The sequence below is a fragment of the Bemisia tabaci genome, chromosome 1, assembly GCF_918797505.1.
Source record: "Bemisia tabaci chromosome 1, PGI_BMITA_v3".
NCBI lineage: Eukaryota > Metazoa > Arthropoda > Insecta > Hemiptera > Aleyrodidae > Bemisia > Bemisia tabaci.
In genome coordinates, this window is record NC_092793.1 from 40,954,511 (window position 1) to 40,971,964 (window position 17,454).

Consider the following 17,454-nt stretch of genomic DNA (forward strand, 5'->3'; position numbering starts at 1 on the left):
TAAAGCTCGTTAAATTTCCTATAAAAAAGTTCCTATACACTTTTTTGCTCAGGGCAAAATCGAGCGCGCTGGCGGGCTCTAAACTCTGTAAAATGTGCGAAAATGGCGCATACTGTAATGTGTTGGGTTATCCTTATTATTTACATCAATTCATTTCACTAAGTGTACATTTTATCATCTGCACTTAATTTGTCCAGAAATTACTCGTCGGACGATTAAAACAGGAGACATCGGGCAAAAACCGCGAAAAACACAATTTTCGCTCATTTTTTAAAGTTCGGAGCCCGCCAGCGCGCTCGATTTTGCCCTGAGCAAAAAAGTGTATAGGAATTTTTTTATAGGAAATTTAACGAGCTTTATTTCTGAAAATAACTAATTTTATCGTCAGATCAATTTTTAGCAAGTTACAGGCCATAATCCGGAAAAAAGGCCAATTTTAGGCCATTTTTGCCAAATTTGGCAACTTTTCGGTCCGAATTTAATGGCCTAAAGTTGAAATTCGGATTCAGCGGCAAAAATTACATAGGAATCGATGAAAACATTGCTACCCGGGATTTTTGCAAAAACCGCAAAAAAACGCGAGTTTCGTTCATTTTTCGAAGTTCGGTGCCCGTCAGCGCGCTTAATTTTGCCTTGAGCAAAAAAGTGTATAGGAATTTTTTTATGGGAAATTTAACGAACTTTTTTTTAAAACAACCAAATTGTCATTAGATCAATTTTGGACGAGTTACAGGCCATAATCCGCAAAAAACCAAATTTTCACTCATTTTTCAAAGTTTGGAGCCCGCCAGCGCGCTTGATTTTGCCCTGAGCAAAAAAGTGTATAGGAACTTTTTTATAGGAAATTTAACGAGCTTTATTTCTGAAAATAACTAATTTTATCGTCAGATCAATTTTTAGCAAGTTACAGGCCATAATCCGAAAAAAAGGCCGATTTTAGGCCGTTTTTGCCAAATTTGGCAACTTTCCGGTCCGAATTTAATGGCGCAAAGTTGAAATTCGAATTTAGCGTCAAAAATTACATAGGAATCGATGAAAACATTGCTACCCGGGATTTTTGCAGGCTCTTTTCCTTGTTTGCCCGGACTATAATGGTAACTTAAAGGTACGGGGGTTGAGAGACATAGTAGGTCGGTGTGGTCCTCTCTCTTCAGGTCGGCAACTTTAATTGGGTAAATTGTATAATTTTTCTTGTTGGACACCAAACTCTCACGGAGTCCAAATACTGAAACCGATACGTTGTTCCTTTTCTCGAATTTGATAATGTCATCTATGCTCGTGGGTAATCGAACGTCCGAGAAATCGTAACGATCGAACAGATCTAAATATTTTTCCGGACGTTGTTTATGCTTCGAATCCCTCGGGAGAAACTTTCCCAACATTGCGTACCGGAAACAATCGTTTAATGCACCGTTATTTACATTGACAACATTGTTCGTGCGAAACGGAAGCTCAACGTACGTTCCTCCTCGATGTAACGCGTAATAGCGGTTGACACGTAGCTCCATACCCTGTATCTTCTTCAGCACCCACCCGGATCCGTTCATGTGAAAATCGAATGACTCTTTATTGATCTTGGCCCTGAACTTTTCATAATACTCGTCCAGATCCGTTGACGCGAAAATAGCTTCGTTTTTAGTCTTAAACTTTTTCAACTGCATTCCTTCCTTGTCCTCATCGTCAGCTTTCTCGTACTCGGCGTAAACTAGTATATTAACCTTCAATGCCTCGCCGGTGAGTTCTTCTTTACTTTTTCCAATCACGAGGTCTTTCGCTGTTAGTAGGTAGTCATCGATGATGAGAATCTCCGGTTGGAGGTTTGTGATGAAAAATGTTTTCAACGTGCTTTGACACGCAGTCTCAACTTGAACAATCGGTACTTTAGTCTCAAACAAATTTCTTATGTGACTTGCAGATTCTTCATGTTTTCCTCTTTTATGGTATGATATTTTGCACGTGTCACAATATTCTTGATCGTTGTTGTCATCGGTAGGTGACGAGGTGGACATCTTTTCAATGTGTTCGGGAGATTGCTCATGATTCTCTCCCTCCGCATAAAACTCATCACAAAGATCACAATGGATGAGCGCGTTGTGCTCCTGTTTAATATGCGTTTCATCGTTGATACCCTCCTCCTTCTTAATTTGTTCCGCACCATGTTCGTGCTTTTCACCTTGTTTATAAAATTCATCACAAATATCACATTGGATGAAAGTTTCAACATTCTGTTCTTGAGCAGCCATGATAAAGATACTATTTTAAGCTCAAAGTCTTCCGAGTCGGTCAGAAAAGAAAACTTACACTTTCTTTAAGTTGTAAGATTCTGTTCACTGAAAAGATTTCAGAGTGAACAAGTGAATACTATTTTAAGCTCAAATTTTTATAGTATTATAAGCTCGAGATTTTCTGATTTCGTCAGAACAGAAAATCAACACTATTTTCTCGTTTGTAAGATTCTGTTCTCTGAAACGATTTCAGAGTGAACATGTGAATACTATTATAAGCTCGAGGGTTTCCAATATCATCAAAAGTGAGACTGACGAGTTTTCTACGCGGAGGTAAATATATATAGTTTCCTCACCGAGCGGAAAGAAACTGTAGACTCATGATTTACCTCAAAGTAAATATAGTAGTATTTGTTAATCACCAAACTCGGTTTCACTCGGGCAAACTGTGTAGTCATAAGTCGTAACATAAATTACACTTTTATGTAGAGTTATAATTTACCGCGGAGTAAATATAGTAATATTTGTTAATCACCAGACTCGGTTTCTCTCGGGCAAACTGTGTAGTCATAAGTCGTAACATAAATTACACTTTTATGTAGAGTTATAATTTACCACGGAGTAAATATTATAGAGTTTATTATGGAGTGTATATATTTGTTAATCACCAAACTCGGCTCTTGCATCAGCTACTCGAACCACTCTGGCTGATGCAACTTTCTCGCCTCTTGCATCAGCTACTCGAACCACTTTGGCTGATGCAACTTTCACTTGCAAGAGACGAGAATGTTGCATCAGCCAGAGTGCGATAAGACTCTTATAAAAAGTCAAGCGCAGTAGGTAGGGGAATCATTATGTCTTCGCCTTCGTGGATAATAGTTTCGCCGCCAGCGTCCCCAGTGTCCAGTGCTAACGTAATCGACCTAATCGAGTCTGTCTGAGTGCTAAATTTTCTCAAGTGTACTTGAGATTACTTTTCCCTTTATCGTCTTAAGTGCACTCATCACCTGTCACTGTTGAGTCCTAACTGTGTAGTCATAATTTGTAGTCGCAATATAAAACTACGCTTTCATACAAGTGGGAAAATTATCAATGCGAGTCGGGGGAACGTATAAATAGTGTCGAGGAAGTGTGATCGATCATTTCAAAACAAGAACTCGTCAAGTATGGACGCTCCAACCCTCAAATCACAATCGATCAGAGCGATGAACACCTTGGATATGGTATATGAGGCTCTCACTTTCAAATTTACAGGAATACGAGCAGAGCTTTTGAACAAGTTTGCCCGACTCCTTTTTCCTGACAAGTTGTTCCACCATCTTAAACTCAGCTCAATAGACACTTCCGATCCCGTCGGGTGTTACGGGTTAGTTGAGATAACGGAAAGATTTTGCCTTCTCCTAGAACGTGTCGCAGACGAGCACGAAATAAAATACTTCCTAAAGCAGGGGTACAAGAAAGTAGACGAAGAGGACTGGAAGATATGCAGACTTTTGAGTGCGATTCGCATAGTATTATACACCAGAGAGAGGAGAGCGGCTCTCTGTAGTAAAGATTTCGTATAAATAGTATGCATTCTCTTCTCAGTATCGCAAGGAAGAAATCATGATTGATAAAATATTTCTCATCACCATCATCATTGCTGTCGTTGGAGTGAAATCCTCACTGGTGGAAAACTCATCCGAAGCAAACATCACAATGTGCCCGGTCTGTCAGGAAATCAAATGCGCACCCTCTACCTTGACGGACGTTCTTCTATTCATCTTGAGTTTACTGGCACTCATTTGCTCCGCTCCGTACCTGTACTCCAAGTACCTATCATCCGACTGCAAGTTCCGTTTCACCAGGATGGCCCGGAAAAATAACAATCGGAAAGTCGATGACATAAGTGTCGATTTAAAGTTCGGAGAAGGAGAAGGAATCGATGTTTGTGGTTGACAACCCTCACGTTTTTAGTGCGGTTTCTAAACGCGAACTGTTTTTAAACTGTAACTGTAACTGTAAATATCCAATAAAAAAAATAATAAAAATTTTTGATTCATCTAACTGAACATTGTAATATCCATTCCCAGTCGCTCATCGCAAAACACACAAGGTTCCCATACTCATCTCCAAGCGCACACTAGTAAAAAATTTGAAATTCCCGAATCAGACCCTATTCTCCAGTATCCGATACCAGGCCCATACTACAAGATACGGTCTTCCGAAGCCGAAAATTTTTACAAGTCCGAAATCTCGAAAACGAAAAGTCGTATCGAAATTCGGTCCGTACAGTTTTCCGATCTTCGATAATGGAAAAGAATCGCATCGGTCCGCAACGGATCGGAGGATGGTGATTTTCCGAAAAATTTTCAATTTTACCGAATCAGACCCTAATCTACACAATCCGATACCGACCCATATTGCAAGATACGGTCTTCCGAAACCAAAAAATTTTACAAGTCCAAAAATCCGAATTTTTTGCACAATCTGGCAACACTCTACGGAAAAAATCAACTAATTTCTCGCCCCATCTGGCAACACTGTAAAATTTCATGTTGCAAAATTTCACCAATAAATAAATCATTTATTTACGTGCCCCGTTCGGCAACGCTGCTGCGCCATCTTGAAAAATACACCATTGCATAACTCGCAAAATGAAGGGGCAACATTACACCATTACATAACCCACATATTGAGGGGGCAACATGCAATACTTTCTTTTTACAGCGTTGCCATATTGAACAATAATCCCTATACAACGCTGTAATTTAATTCATATTTTTCTGCACAATCATGCAACGCTGTTGGATAATTTACTGGGCTCAAATACCTGTTTTCTCCCTACTGAGGTTTCCTCAAAAATCACAGGTAGGGGCGAAATTTCCGAGATGGCCCTCGTTGTTTGTCCATTGCTAGTCCAAAACGATACGACGCGAACTAATCCATCAGCTCCAGGATGTGTTTTCGTTGCTCTGCCTAACTTCCAGCAAAGTGGAGGGAGGTACTTTTCTCTGAGTATGACCAACATCCCCTCTTTGATTAATTCTCTCCTTTCTTTCCATTTTGAGCGATACTGTAACTGCTGTAAATACTCCGTTTTCCATCGGGTCCAGAATGTAGGCATTAATTTGTCAAATTGAGTCCAACAGACAAGAGGGCTAGATGGAGACCAAAGCGTCGATGTTGATGGCAAAGCTGCGAGTGGTTTTCCTGTCAAAAAATGACCAGGTGTTAATGCTTCCATATCATTTGGATCGTTGGAAAGTGGAGTTATTGGCCGGGAGTTCATTACTGCTTCAATCTGCGATATTAAAGTTACATGCTTCATCATAAGTGAGACAAGACCTTCCAACAACTCTTCTGAAATGATACTTAAAGATGCGGATTGAAGATTCCCATAGTCCTCCGAAATGTGGAGAGTACTTAGTTATGAATTTCCATGAAATGCGATTATCTGCACAGTATTTTGAAATTGTAGGGTCTTCATTAATTATATCAAACATACATTGGATTTGCTTGTTTGCACTTACGAAAGTTTTGGCATTATCAGAATGAATAGCAGCTGGAAGTCCTCTTCTAGCGACAAATCTTTTTAGAGCGTGCAAAAAAGAGCTTGCTGTAAGTTTGGTTATCAACTCTAGATGCACAGCTTTGACTGTAAAACACACAAAAATGCACACATAAGCTTTGACAACAGATGCATTTTTCCGGTGTGATGAAGAAATTTCTAATGGTCCAGTAAAATCTATTCCCACTGTTGAAATAGAACTTGACAGAGATACTCTAGCTTTGGGTAAGGGGGCCATTTGTTGGGATGCAAGTTTCGCTTTACCCTCAGCGCATATAACGCATCTATCCACCAGCTTTTTTGCAATTACTCTACCCCGAAGTGGCCAGAACTTCTGTCTTACACTTGACAAGAGTAATTGGGGTGCAGCGTGGTGCAATCTTTTGTGTTCTTCTTGAAAAATCAAGGTGGTCGCAGTCTATGGGTCATGGGCAGAAGAGCCGGATATTTTGCGGATTCTTCCAGATTAGAATTTTGTAACCTGCCTCCCACTCTCAAGATTGCGTCTTTATCTATGAAGGGGTTTAAGGATCGTATTTTGCTTGATTTCATGAGTTCGTTGCTAATTTGTAAGTTCTGAATCTCTGATGAGAACTCGCTGGACTGCGCTGTCTTTATACATATTATCAATGCTTCATCATTCTTCCTCGGACCTACGTCGTTCTGCTTCGCGTTTAGCAAGAGATTGTTTGAAGTTGAGGAAAGCTTGCTTCTGTTCCTTATAACCAACGAACTAACAATGTCTCCTACCGTCGACATGCATCTCGTACGCTGCTAATATAATATGTAACTCTGTGAAGAGCTGCTTCGCCATTTAGGCTCTTTCGAACAAGTTGGTACTTTGAAAAGTGACGTACTCACTGCTCTGCTAGTTATTCTAGACGGTTAAGATTTACCGGAGAATAAACTTGAATGCCTTCTTCTTCTGTTTCTATTATTTTCTTCTTTTGCGTTTCTTTTCATCGTCGTCTCTTATATACCTACCGTAAAGTACCGTAAAGTAGGGTACCGTTCAGTCAGGGTTTCATACAGAATTTCATGCATAGGATGTAGGATATACAGGACAACACAAGATGGACAAGAGAACATATGACGGACGGGACAGCAGAAGATATGGATAGGCTCGGTTTAGTTCCATTATTTTTTGCTCTTAGTCGATAGTAGGTTACCTGAAACCAGATAACAACAGAAACAGATAAACGAACTATCTATCCTGCACATTGATATTAACTTGAGATCATAATGATATGTCTGATAATATCGGATAATTTAGTCCGTCTTGCTTCTACACTTCGTGTAAAATCTTTTTTACGTTCTTTCTCATCCAGAGATGCTACGTATCTCCACAGCTAGAAATTCAGACCTTGAGTAAAAATCGCTTTCAATACTACTGATCGCCAATACGGGATTTCTAATAATTTTTGAATTTTACTCTGTGGTACATTCGATTAATACGGATCTGCATTCTTATTATGTAAACCACTGAACTCAGACTCATTTGTCAACACTCCTCTTTTATTTCCTCATTTCAGCAGTATTTATTAGTCTTCCACAGTCGTTCAGCTTTTTATTTAATCTTTAAATATTTCTTTAAATGTATTTACTTTTCCTTGAATTCCTCAACTCTTTCATCTCTATTCAAGAGGGTTATTAAAAGTATAAATGCATCATACATTTTGGATGATTTCCTTCCGCACCAAAAAGCAAATTCCAAATTTTGGAAATTCTATTTCTAAGTAGAGCGCTATTAAATCGGTTTTTATGTATGGTATAATAATTTACTGAGGAATTATGAATATCGTATTATTTTTACCATGTGTTAATGTATCATGTTCATAATAATTAATCCACAACAATGCTAAGTATGCCACAACTCCATGTATGTTAAACTCGCTTTATTTCTCTATTATGCTCATTCTCTCTTCTTTACATGAGCAAATTGAAAATGATACAAACATTTGTCAGGGTTAGGGACATTGTCCCCCAATGCAGAGTTATCGTTGAGTCAGGAGTTCATCTCCGCAGGATTCAAAAATTAAGTTGGTACAATTGGTATACTGGGCTTTTATTTCACGTATCTCAGGTGAGCTTGTTTCGGAAGTTGTTTCCATAGAGTTCACAAATCTGGATCCATGTTTTCCTTTCGCATTTTCAACTTCTCTGTAGCTTCTTTGTTTAAGGTTTCTGCTTCATTCGCTTCATTTGCGCTGGATTCGAAAAGACCACCAAGTCGTTTACTTTCTGGATGAAAAAGATTATAAGACTGAGAAAGTGTGGATAATACACTCACATCCCTCAGGAACTTAGAGAAAGCAAATAGCTTACTCAATTTGCCGGCTTCGTAGTCCGTGCTACATCAGTGCTAATTAATCACTGACGGGGAGCGCTCCACATAAATAAATTTGGCCAATTAGTGAGTATTACTCAATGAGTTAGACTCAATGAACTCACAAAAACCGCGAATGAGGAAATACCCCCAAACACCTAGGTTCAGGAAAATCCATCGGCAAAAAGTCAAGGTTGCCAATTGTTGACCATTTTGAACTTTCATCGACGGCCATTTTGAAAAATTAGGGTTTTTTAAAAATTAAACGTCAAATTCGTTTTCCTCGTGCCAAAATACCACAAGATACCGAGTTTCAAGCAAATCCATGTGCAAATAGCAGAGGTGCCGATTTTCGGCCATTTTGAACTTTGACCGGCCGCCATTTTGGAACGGTTTGAGATAATGGATTCGGGTTTGCGCGAAAAATGTTCTTCTTTTATGTATCACACAGGGGGTCTTCTCATTTGAAAAAAAAGTTAGGGTCCGTAACCCCTCCAAGGGGGGGCCCCCCAAAATTTTTTTTTGGGGGGGGGGGGGTCAAAAAGTAGCTCCTTTTGATCTAGGAACACCCTCCAAGTTTCAAATCTCTACCTCAATTAGGTCAAAAGTTAGATGGGGGGGAGGGGACTTTTCTAACATCCTGTATATTATTCCTGGTCTGGCTTATGTACGCCAAATCACAGTCATTACAAGGAATATGATAAAGTACTCTGGCTTCATCCAACTGAGGAGTATAACCTTTAAGCTTCTACAATTTTGTCAACGTTACAATATATTTTCTCCTTTAAAAACAACCATATAGCTAAAAATAAGTCAAATTGAGTTGCGAGACATTTTGAAACGTTAGTCTTGAAAATCGAAAAACCAAGGGGTGCTGGCACATCTACAGCTTAAGAGCTTTCATTTAAAACACATCCGAGGAAAATCGGTCCAGTAGTTTCCGAGATCGAATTAGCACAAACTGTCCAAACTGAAGGAGGGCGAAAAAAAGCCTTAGGATATTGAGTGTATAGATTTTTTCATATTTTGTTTATTTTATTTTTTTATGTGTGAACTGTTGAGGGTTTTTCGGGGAGCGAACAAAGCACAAGACCGGGTTCTCCGAGGATGCCATGGTGGAACTGTATTCAGGGTGCCACTACGACAGGGCCGCGGTGGCTGGGCTTACAGTGTTATTGCCGGCTATAGCTATACTGTCAATATCTTCCCTTACTTGGAAAGAAATAAAACTTTTATAAACAAGAAGAAAAAAATTACATTTTTACATCTCCGAAGCCCGCTAGTCAGCACGGTCGGGACTAGGTATTCCGCAGGACCGAGCCGGGCTGATGGGTGAGCTATATCTCCCTTGTCCTTTGAGCAAGCTTAGCATACCTATCCTTCAAATTACATCAGCAATTCAAAAGTAACCGAAGTCGTTATTTTCTTTCATGCGTAGCCGTTACCTATTTTGAAAAAAATTGCCCAAAAAAACATTTCTGGGGCATTTTTTTTATCATGGCGGCGCAAATGCCCTCAAATAGGAGTAATAAAACTTCAGAGTCGGATTCAGCAGTCCAATCAACCTATAGTAAAAAACTAGGGCGATATGGCCCCTTAACGGCCACGCGGCCCAGTCCTCCAGAGCCTTAGGCCCGCTTCGTCGTAAGACCGACCAAAATAATGAAAAGATTTTCACACCTGACTCTCATTTGTCCTATCTATCTCCGGCCGAGAGCGATTGGACCAATAAGTATCGAATAAAAAAATTGTATTTCAAACTTCACGCCAAGACTGACAATGAAACGAAACGGAAAGAGCGCAACGGAGTATTTCGTCGCTTTTGGATCGGTAGCAAAGCGGTGCATAACGTTTGCGCACAATTTTTTTACCGATAACGTTTGCGCACACTTTTCACGAATATCATTTGCCCACACTTTTTACCGATAACGTTTGCGCACACTGCACTATTTGGCAACGCTGCAATGATGCTACGCGTGTCACCCGAAAACCGGAGTTTGTCTTGATCCGGGCGGTCATAGTATCGCTTCATGATAAGACATTTTCTTGCAATGCATTGTCTGGCAATTAGTGACCCAGTCATCGGTCGTTCGCCGTGGTCAGAACATCGCGTTTTAAAGTATTTTAGCCTGAATTTTTTATTATGTTTTAACTTATAATGACGTGTTTTAAAGTGTAATATTTTTAATTTTACTTCGGGAGTGCATTTGTGCGTGAACTTGTTTGTTTGAAAAAAAATGAGTGGAAATAGTGATTTTAAACTAATGAAAAGCAACCGGGGTGCCGACATGATACTTTTCAAGAGATATAAATTATATTATCCTCAATTTCTTAGTTACATCCGGCGAAATTACATTGATGCTCCATTGTTCCCACCTGATGTGTGGGCAAGCCCTCTCACTTACGACGCTTGCAAGACAACAAATGGCGTTGAAAGCTTTAACAGCAAGCTTTGCGGGGAGTTTTACTATCATCATCCTAATGTCTACGAAGCCGCTCAACAATTTTTTAACGCTCAGAATATAGTGACTTTGAAAATTAAATCTGTGCGAAATGATGAGGTGTTCACTAAACGGAATGATCAACAAAGAAAAGATGATGAAATTATTGTTTTAACCAATTCGTATCTCGATAAGGACCTGAAAATTACGGAGTTTCTGGAAATGGTTCGTGAAGTTAAATGCCCCGACAAAAATGATTCAGACGAAGAAAATAACCCGGAGGCTGTAAATGACTCTTTCAATACATACGAGCCTGATGAATCCATTTCTGAAAATGGTGCTGATGAAACTTGCTCTTCAAATGCAACCTGCCCTAAAAACAGCCCTAAAACTCGTCCTTGCACTGAAGATGATTCCGGTGAGGACAGTGACAGCATTTTTAGCTGAAGTAACAGCGAAAAATCTGTGAGTAACCATATACCTTATTTTCTTAACTTTCTTCATTTTCTATTTTCTTCTTAAACTTATTTATTCATTTACTTATTGATTGCTTATTGGAATTTATTTAAATGAAAATTTCCCCTCGTCCGTTTATAAATTATCCGTCCGTTGAATTGTCTAATCACGAAGCGATACTACTGGAGCATCATTGAAGCGTTGCCAAATAGTGCAGTATGCGCAAACGTTATCGGTAAAAAGTGTGCGCAAATGATATTCGTGAAAAGTGTGCGCAAACGTTATCGGTAAGAAAAGTGTGCGCAAACGTTATGCAGCCTAGCAAAGAAGCAGACGCATTTTGTTTCACTTACCTTACCCTACTAAGAGACTAAGAGTCAACAATTACCGCTTAGTTCCATTTTCCGTTGAATTTGAGATTCCCGCCGTCTTTCATGGGTGGAAATTTCAAATGTTGCGCCCCTTGCTAAGCTCCCTGGCCTACTTTTGTAAAAAGAAACCTGGATCCTATTTCAAAAATCTGATCAGAGCGGCATCTAGGGACTATCACCTGTTAATAGCTGCAAAAATCTTGGAAATTGGCCAAGTAGAACGCTCAAACGAACTGTGACAAAAAATTAAAATTTACATTGTTCGAAAGGGAGAATTTGCATTTTTACCACGTCATATAAAAAACATGGGCCATATTTCCAAGGTGAATCTGAATAGGTAGAGCGGGCTCACTCGGAGACGATTGCCTGTCGATAACCGTAAGAAGCATGAAAGTGGGCCAGGTAACACGCCAGAACTAAGCGTTTACCAGAAATGAAAATATAGGAAGCTTTGAGAGCGTACGGTATTATGGTAAAGATATAGAGTAGGTTAAAATAATAGTGCCAGAAATTCCAGCTGTATAGCTACCAGAGCTCCATATTCTGAAAAGTCTATAATCTCTCCATATGAGTACTCTCAGATCGAGTAATGTAGGCCCGCCAAGATTATTCCCCAGGACGCATGAGTGCCAACGCCGGCGCTTGGACTTTGAGCAAACATTTTCGTTGACCTGTTGGAAAATATTCTCTAGCTGGACGCGAAGTCGGAATGTTTGGTAAGAGTAAAGTACCTAACAGCAATTCTGAAACCCCATTTCATCCTCATGCCCTATACTTAATGTCAATTCTTCGATTTTTCCTAAGCCGTAGGTTAGGTCGTACACCTACCTCGGAAGGTACCTAGGTACCACAAAAATTCAAGTTGGTCCCCAAATTACTCGGAGTCCTCCAGTGCTTGCTTGAAGACAGCAGAGTTTACAAATCAGCGGATGGATGGAGCGGAGGGGAGAGGGGGAGCCCGGTCGCTGATTCTATCAGAATAGATGGATGTTCCGCTCGAGGTTCTCCGACCGGAAACTTACAGAATGTCTCGTTTCAAAATGTTACGGATTGCGGCTTCCCTTCTCCTGTCTCACATGCTCTTCAACAGAAGAGCGATGGAACATAGCTCTCCGTCCCGTGGCGTACGTTTTCCACCGCGATTACATAGATTAATTTCATCACCCTGTGCTTCAGACCATCAAGTGAATACCTTGTTCAGGAAATCGCATAATGCAATTTTCTCAGTTATCATATATAGCTCCACAAATTTTTGTCCTGATTTTACTCTATTTTTTACCTTTCATTTTTCGCGGGGGAGGGGGGGGTATTTTATTCAGAGGAAAAGTACCGTAATACTAACATTGCGCTATCCTATTTCACCAGATACATTACACAATAACATCGGAAGCTCATGATATCGTGCGGATTTTAGACGCACACGCGCTACCCATGTTAGCACAATCACACAGAACAACAAACCAGTTTTGGTATGTCTTTTAAACCAAACCAATTTTCTCGATTCCTAGGTGCTAAAGAAGTCCAAAAATACCCATTTTAACTTTAGGAAAATTGTCTGGTGCTCAGGACGATGCCATTTTGATTTTTTCAAAATTCACAAAACCCACGATAAGATTTTTGCAAATATCTCCTCAACGGTTCATTCCGCGAAAAAAAAACCCAGCAAAAAGAGCCTAAAATTTCCTACCAAAATCACCCTCCCCTGTTCTTTCTGGCTTAATTTTTTGGACGTAAAATTAACGTTTTGGAGCAATGGAAGCAGAACCTGGTATCATTCAGGAAAAAGTGCGTCAAATTGTCCTGCGATTTAGAGCTACACCGTTATTGGATGAATAGCTTGGTAGAACGCTACTATAGGGCGTAGAATCAAACTTCACTTGGATACCATTCACCTATATATTCAAACCACCCAAAAATTCATCTTTGTCGAGTTAGCATACATCTTCGTTCTTTCCAAATTGGTAACAGAGTAATTGCTCGTGTGTATAGAAGCAAAAAGCCTTCATGGCAACCTGGCCTCGTCCGGAAAAAATTAGGTAAAATCCGCAATCTAATAGAATTAAACAAGGGGTATATACACTGAAGCGTCATATCGACCAACTGCGAGATGCAAGTTTTCTTGACTTCAAGCCCCCGGAGCCACAACAGAGTAAGCCTAAAAAGCAGGTTTCGTTTCAACTTCAAGTGCCAACTCCAAGGGACATCCCAGGTCTCCATGTCATGCCATCTAGAGGACAGGTTGTTATGCCCGTAACGAAGCCTACATCGCCTACCACCCCTTCAGCTGGGTCGAAATCTTCTACTGCTCAGGCTTCAAGCAGTCACTATGCGTCCCCCAACTACCTACCCTAAGTAGGGCGCTTTTTGTACGCTAGCACTATAGCTAGGCCAGACATAAGTAATGCTACTTATTTCGTAACTTAGTATTGCTAAAACCCAGTCACAGTTGACTGGACTAATGTAAAACATATTTTTCGCCATTTGGAACAAACTAAAAATTACTCTCTTCAGTATCAAAAAATGGGAAAGCCTATCGAAATTTATACTGACTCTGATTGGGCTAATAATAAATCAGACTTTGCGTCTGATTTATTATGAGTCTATCTCAGGTTTTGCCTTTATTTTAGCATTAGGGGCTATCATTTGGCGAAGTAGAAAACAAAAATGTGTGGCATTATCAATCACTCACCGAGTACACGGCAATGTATGAAGCAATTGTAGAGATCGAGTGGGTGATTAATTGAATTTTTAAAGGAGATAGGCCAGGAGAAGTTTTTGCCTAAACCATGTGCTAAGTAGGTATATTTGCAGACAACAACAGTGCCATGTCAACAGCAAATAGAAAAGCAGTGTCTGACAAAACGAAACACTTTGTCGTTAAATATCATTAGGTATGTGAGAGAAGCAGTTGAAAAGGGACGTGTTAATTTCTCATGTGTTGACTCTGGGAACAACCTACCAGATTTAGGTATTTACCAAACGCTTATCCAAGACCAACGAACTCTCAGAAAACATAGAACTGAATTGATAAGTACAGCCGAAGTCTTTACGTTTCAACCCAGTCTCACGGCATGTACATCTAAGCTTTTTTCTCCTTATTTATGCCTTATTTTCCACTTAACATTATTAATAGTACATTTAAACAGTTACCTACACTGTCCAAGCGTTTTTTATTCCTTTCGTTTGCTGTTTTTCATTCAGCCAAACCGTCAATTCTTCGGAGGAACATAGAAATGACAAATCAAGCTTCAACATCTCTCGCTTGGTTCAATTTCTTGCCTTTTAAATTTCGGCCATTTATCATTGGCGGGCATTTCAAACTTTTGCTCATTAATTGCCCCTCAGATTGCGTAGCTCCGCGGTCTACCCGAACATAAAAAACTGGCCTCCGGCCAATTTATGCGCGGTGCAAGCGCCGCGTACTGGCGCTTCGCGCCGGCATTTAAGGGGGGGGGGCTTGCCCCCCCCCTTCGTGGTTCGAAGATAGCATAAGGTTTTCTCGCTCAAGCCGGCGCTTCGCGCCGGCATAGACAATTTTACTGGGATATTAATACTGTGAATTCACAAAATCATAAAGTTCAATTGGAATTTTGATCGAACGATAATGGTTCATGAATTTCGAATGAATTGAAAGTTCAATAACTTAATCAATCTAGAGAATTTTGATGCAAATTAGTAAAGAAAATGGGGATTAATACAAGAGAGAGAGGAAAAGAAAATATTGAAGGCGCGTAGGCGCACAGAACCTTGGATCTTATACATCTTAGGTAGAGGTTTCTCAACGAGACTGTAGCGCGGCGCGGCCGGACGGGTCACTCGCCTATCCCTAGCCTCTCTGTGCGGACGTGCCCTTGTGAATGGTTTATTTGAGGTTAGGTTAGTCTCAGTTCCAGATCCAAAGCACCAAAATAAACAAATAAGTATTAAGTAGTCGGTTTATGTGGCAATAAATCAATCATGTTCGTGCAGCATTATTGTATTTGAGTTCATTACCTCGTAAAAAGTCGTTTTTGAAAATCGATTAAGGGATTCGCAAGAAAAGTTAATTTTACTGAGACAACCTCCTGTCACCGCGTGCTCACCTCTCGGGTCAAAGACATAAAGACGGAGTGCTCGTATCTAAAAGCACGGGGAAAAAGTGAAGCCTAGTTTGGCGCTGGGTGCTTGTGTGAGTTAGAGTCCCTTTATACTGAGAGTCAAGACAATTCGGCTCATGGATGTCACAAACGGGAATAAAGATTACAGAAATTGAACGTTTTTCGTAATCTTTGATCGGCCCATTCTCAAATGCCTTTCTCCGTTCCTCCTCTCATTCCGTTTGTTCCTTGCCGAACCCGTAATTCCCTGGTCCATTCCAGATTATAATCTTTGCAATTGGTGAAAATGTAATCTTTATTCCCGTTTGTGACACTGTGGAGGCCTAAAATACGGGAACCAATCAGAAATGGATTCAAATTGTCTTGACTCTCAGTATAAAGGGACTCTAGTGTGAGTGTGTAAATGAGCGCGGGAATCCATGGCGGCAAACGGAAATTTGATTTGAACTTGTCCTCTTGATTTTTCCACATTTCTTCTTCGAAACGTATTTTAAATGCCTAAAACGAATATATTAAGAAAGTTGGGACTGCGTCCTACTATAATACATTTACTTTTGCTCGGTAACAGGCAGTAATATCAGATAAAGTTAGTTTTTCTTCTGCTCATGGTGGTTCTGCCGGTTCAAACAGGCCGTTACAGTCGTAGATGACAGTTACTCCCAAATGAAATTAATCGGTCGACGACGGACCAAAACTAACCTAAAGTTATACAAATATGAGTGTGTAAGTGAATTTGGGCAAAAATCAACCTAAAATACTTTGTTTCCGCACTTTTATCTAGTTCCCGCCCTACATTTGAATTTCAAACTTGTCCCGATTTCGCCGCCAATCCTACAGCCAATAGTAGAGGTGATTGAAAAGAAGCTTCATTTTTTGCTTTTAGCGCTCAGTCTTTATGTCTTTGTCTCGGGTCAGGATGCGTGGAGAGTCGATTATTTCTGACTCGGGTATTCGCCTCTAAACATCACATCAAAAAGGATTTTAAAAGTTTTCATTGAGTAGGTCTTACCTTTCTTTTTGACGTAGGCTCCACATCTTTTTTGACATTTCTGGTATCATTAGGTACAGCAGCTTTTTGATGCCTTCCGTGTAGAAGCTGTCGCCTTGGCTCCAAAACCGATCATTGATTGCGATCTGTACCTACCTCTGAATCGGTTGGCAATCGCTTTTCATCGTGGAAGTTTTTCCGCTCGGGAGCAGATGGAAGTCACGTAAGGCTAAGTCAAGAGAGTACGGAGGCTCGGGGGGAAATTTCTCGACGCAAAGCAACTGATGTGGAAGTGCAGATCCCTGTCAATGACATGGTTTCGGAGCCAAGGCGAGAGCTCTACACGGAAGGCATCAAAAAGCTGCTGTAATGATACCAGAAATGTCAAAAAAGATGTGGAGCCTACGTCAAAAAGAAAGGTAAGACCTACTCAATAAAAACTTTTAAAATACTTTTTGATGTGATGTTTAGAGGCGAATACCCGAGTCTGAAATAATGGACTCTCCACGCATCCTGACCCGGGATGTGGGCACACGGCGACAGGAGATTGTCTCAGTAAAATTAACTTTTCTTGCGAATCCCTTAATCGATTTTCAAAAACTTGGACTTGTTTTAAAGCTTAGATTATGCCTAATATGTGTCTTTTTACCGATTTAATTTAGCTTATTTCGTTCTGAAGATACAAGGTAGGGAAACTTACTTTTTGGATGACCCTCGTAAGTGCTAGTTCTAGTGTCAGCTTGGATAATTCACAGTATGTAAGTAAGTACCCAATTAGTCGTGTAATTTTGTTTCATCTACTTGTACGGAAAGCGTTTGGAGGTTATGCATTTGAAGTCCTAGGTTTCACCTGACTTATAGCACCATCTGTCTGAGTCTGTATAATTTAATCTTCGGTCTTTTTCAGCGGTGAACCCTCAATTGCAAATTTCTGGTTTTTGCCCCATAGCCCTCCCCCTCAAAAAAATATTGACGTCCCTTAGAGATACTTGAAGGGCAT

The 17,454-nt window shown here is 40.2% G+C and overlaps 1 protein-coding gene across 4 annotated transcripts in view; it reads left to right on the forward strand.

Moving 5' to 3' along the window:
• Nucleotides 1-17,454, forward strand: part of LOC140226047 (protein artichoke-like) — a 208,192-nt gene that overhangs the window by 70,001 nt on the left and 120,737 nt on the right. Inside the window, exon 1 of one of the 4 annotated variants that reach the window (XM_072306445.1) lies at nt 9,925-11,007. The exons of the other annotated variants lie outside the window; for them this stretch is intronic. The gene's annotated coding sequence lies outside the window, so the exon portion shown is untranslated. Of the gene's footprint in view, nt 1-9,924; nt 11,008-17,454 lie in introns of those variants that run through there. 4 annotated transcript variants of the gene reach the window in all.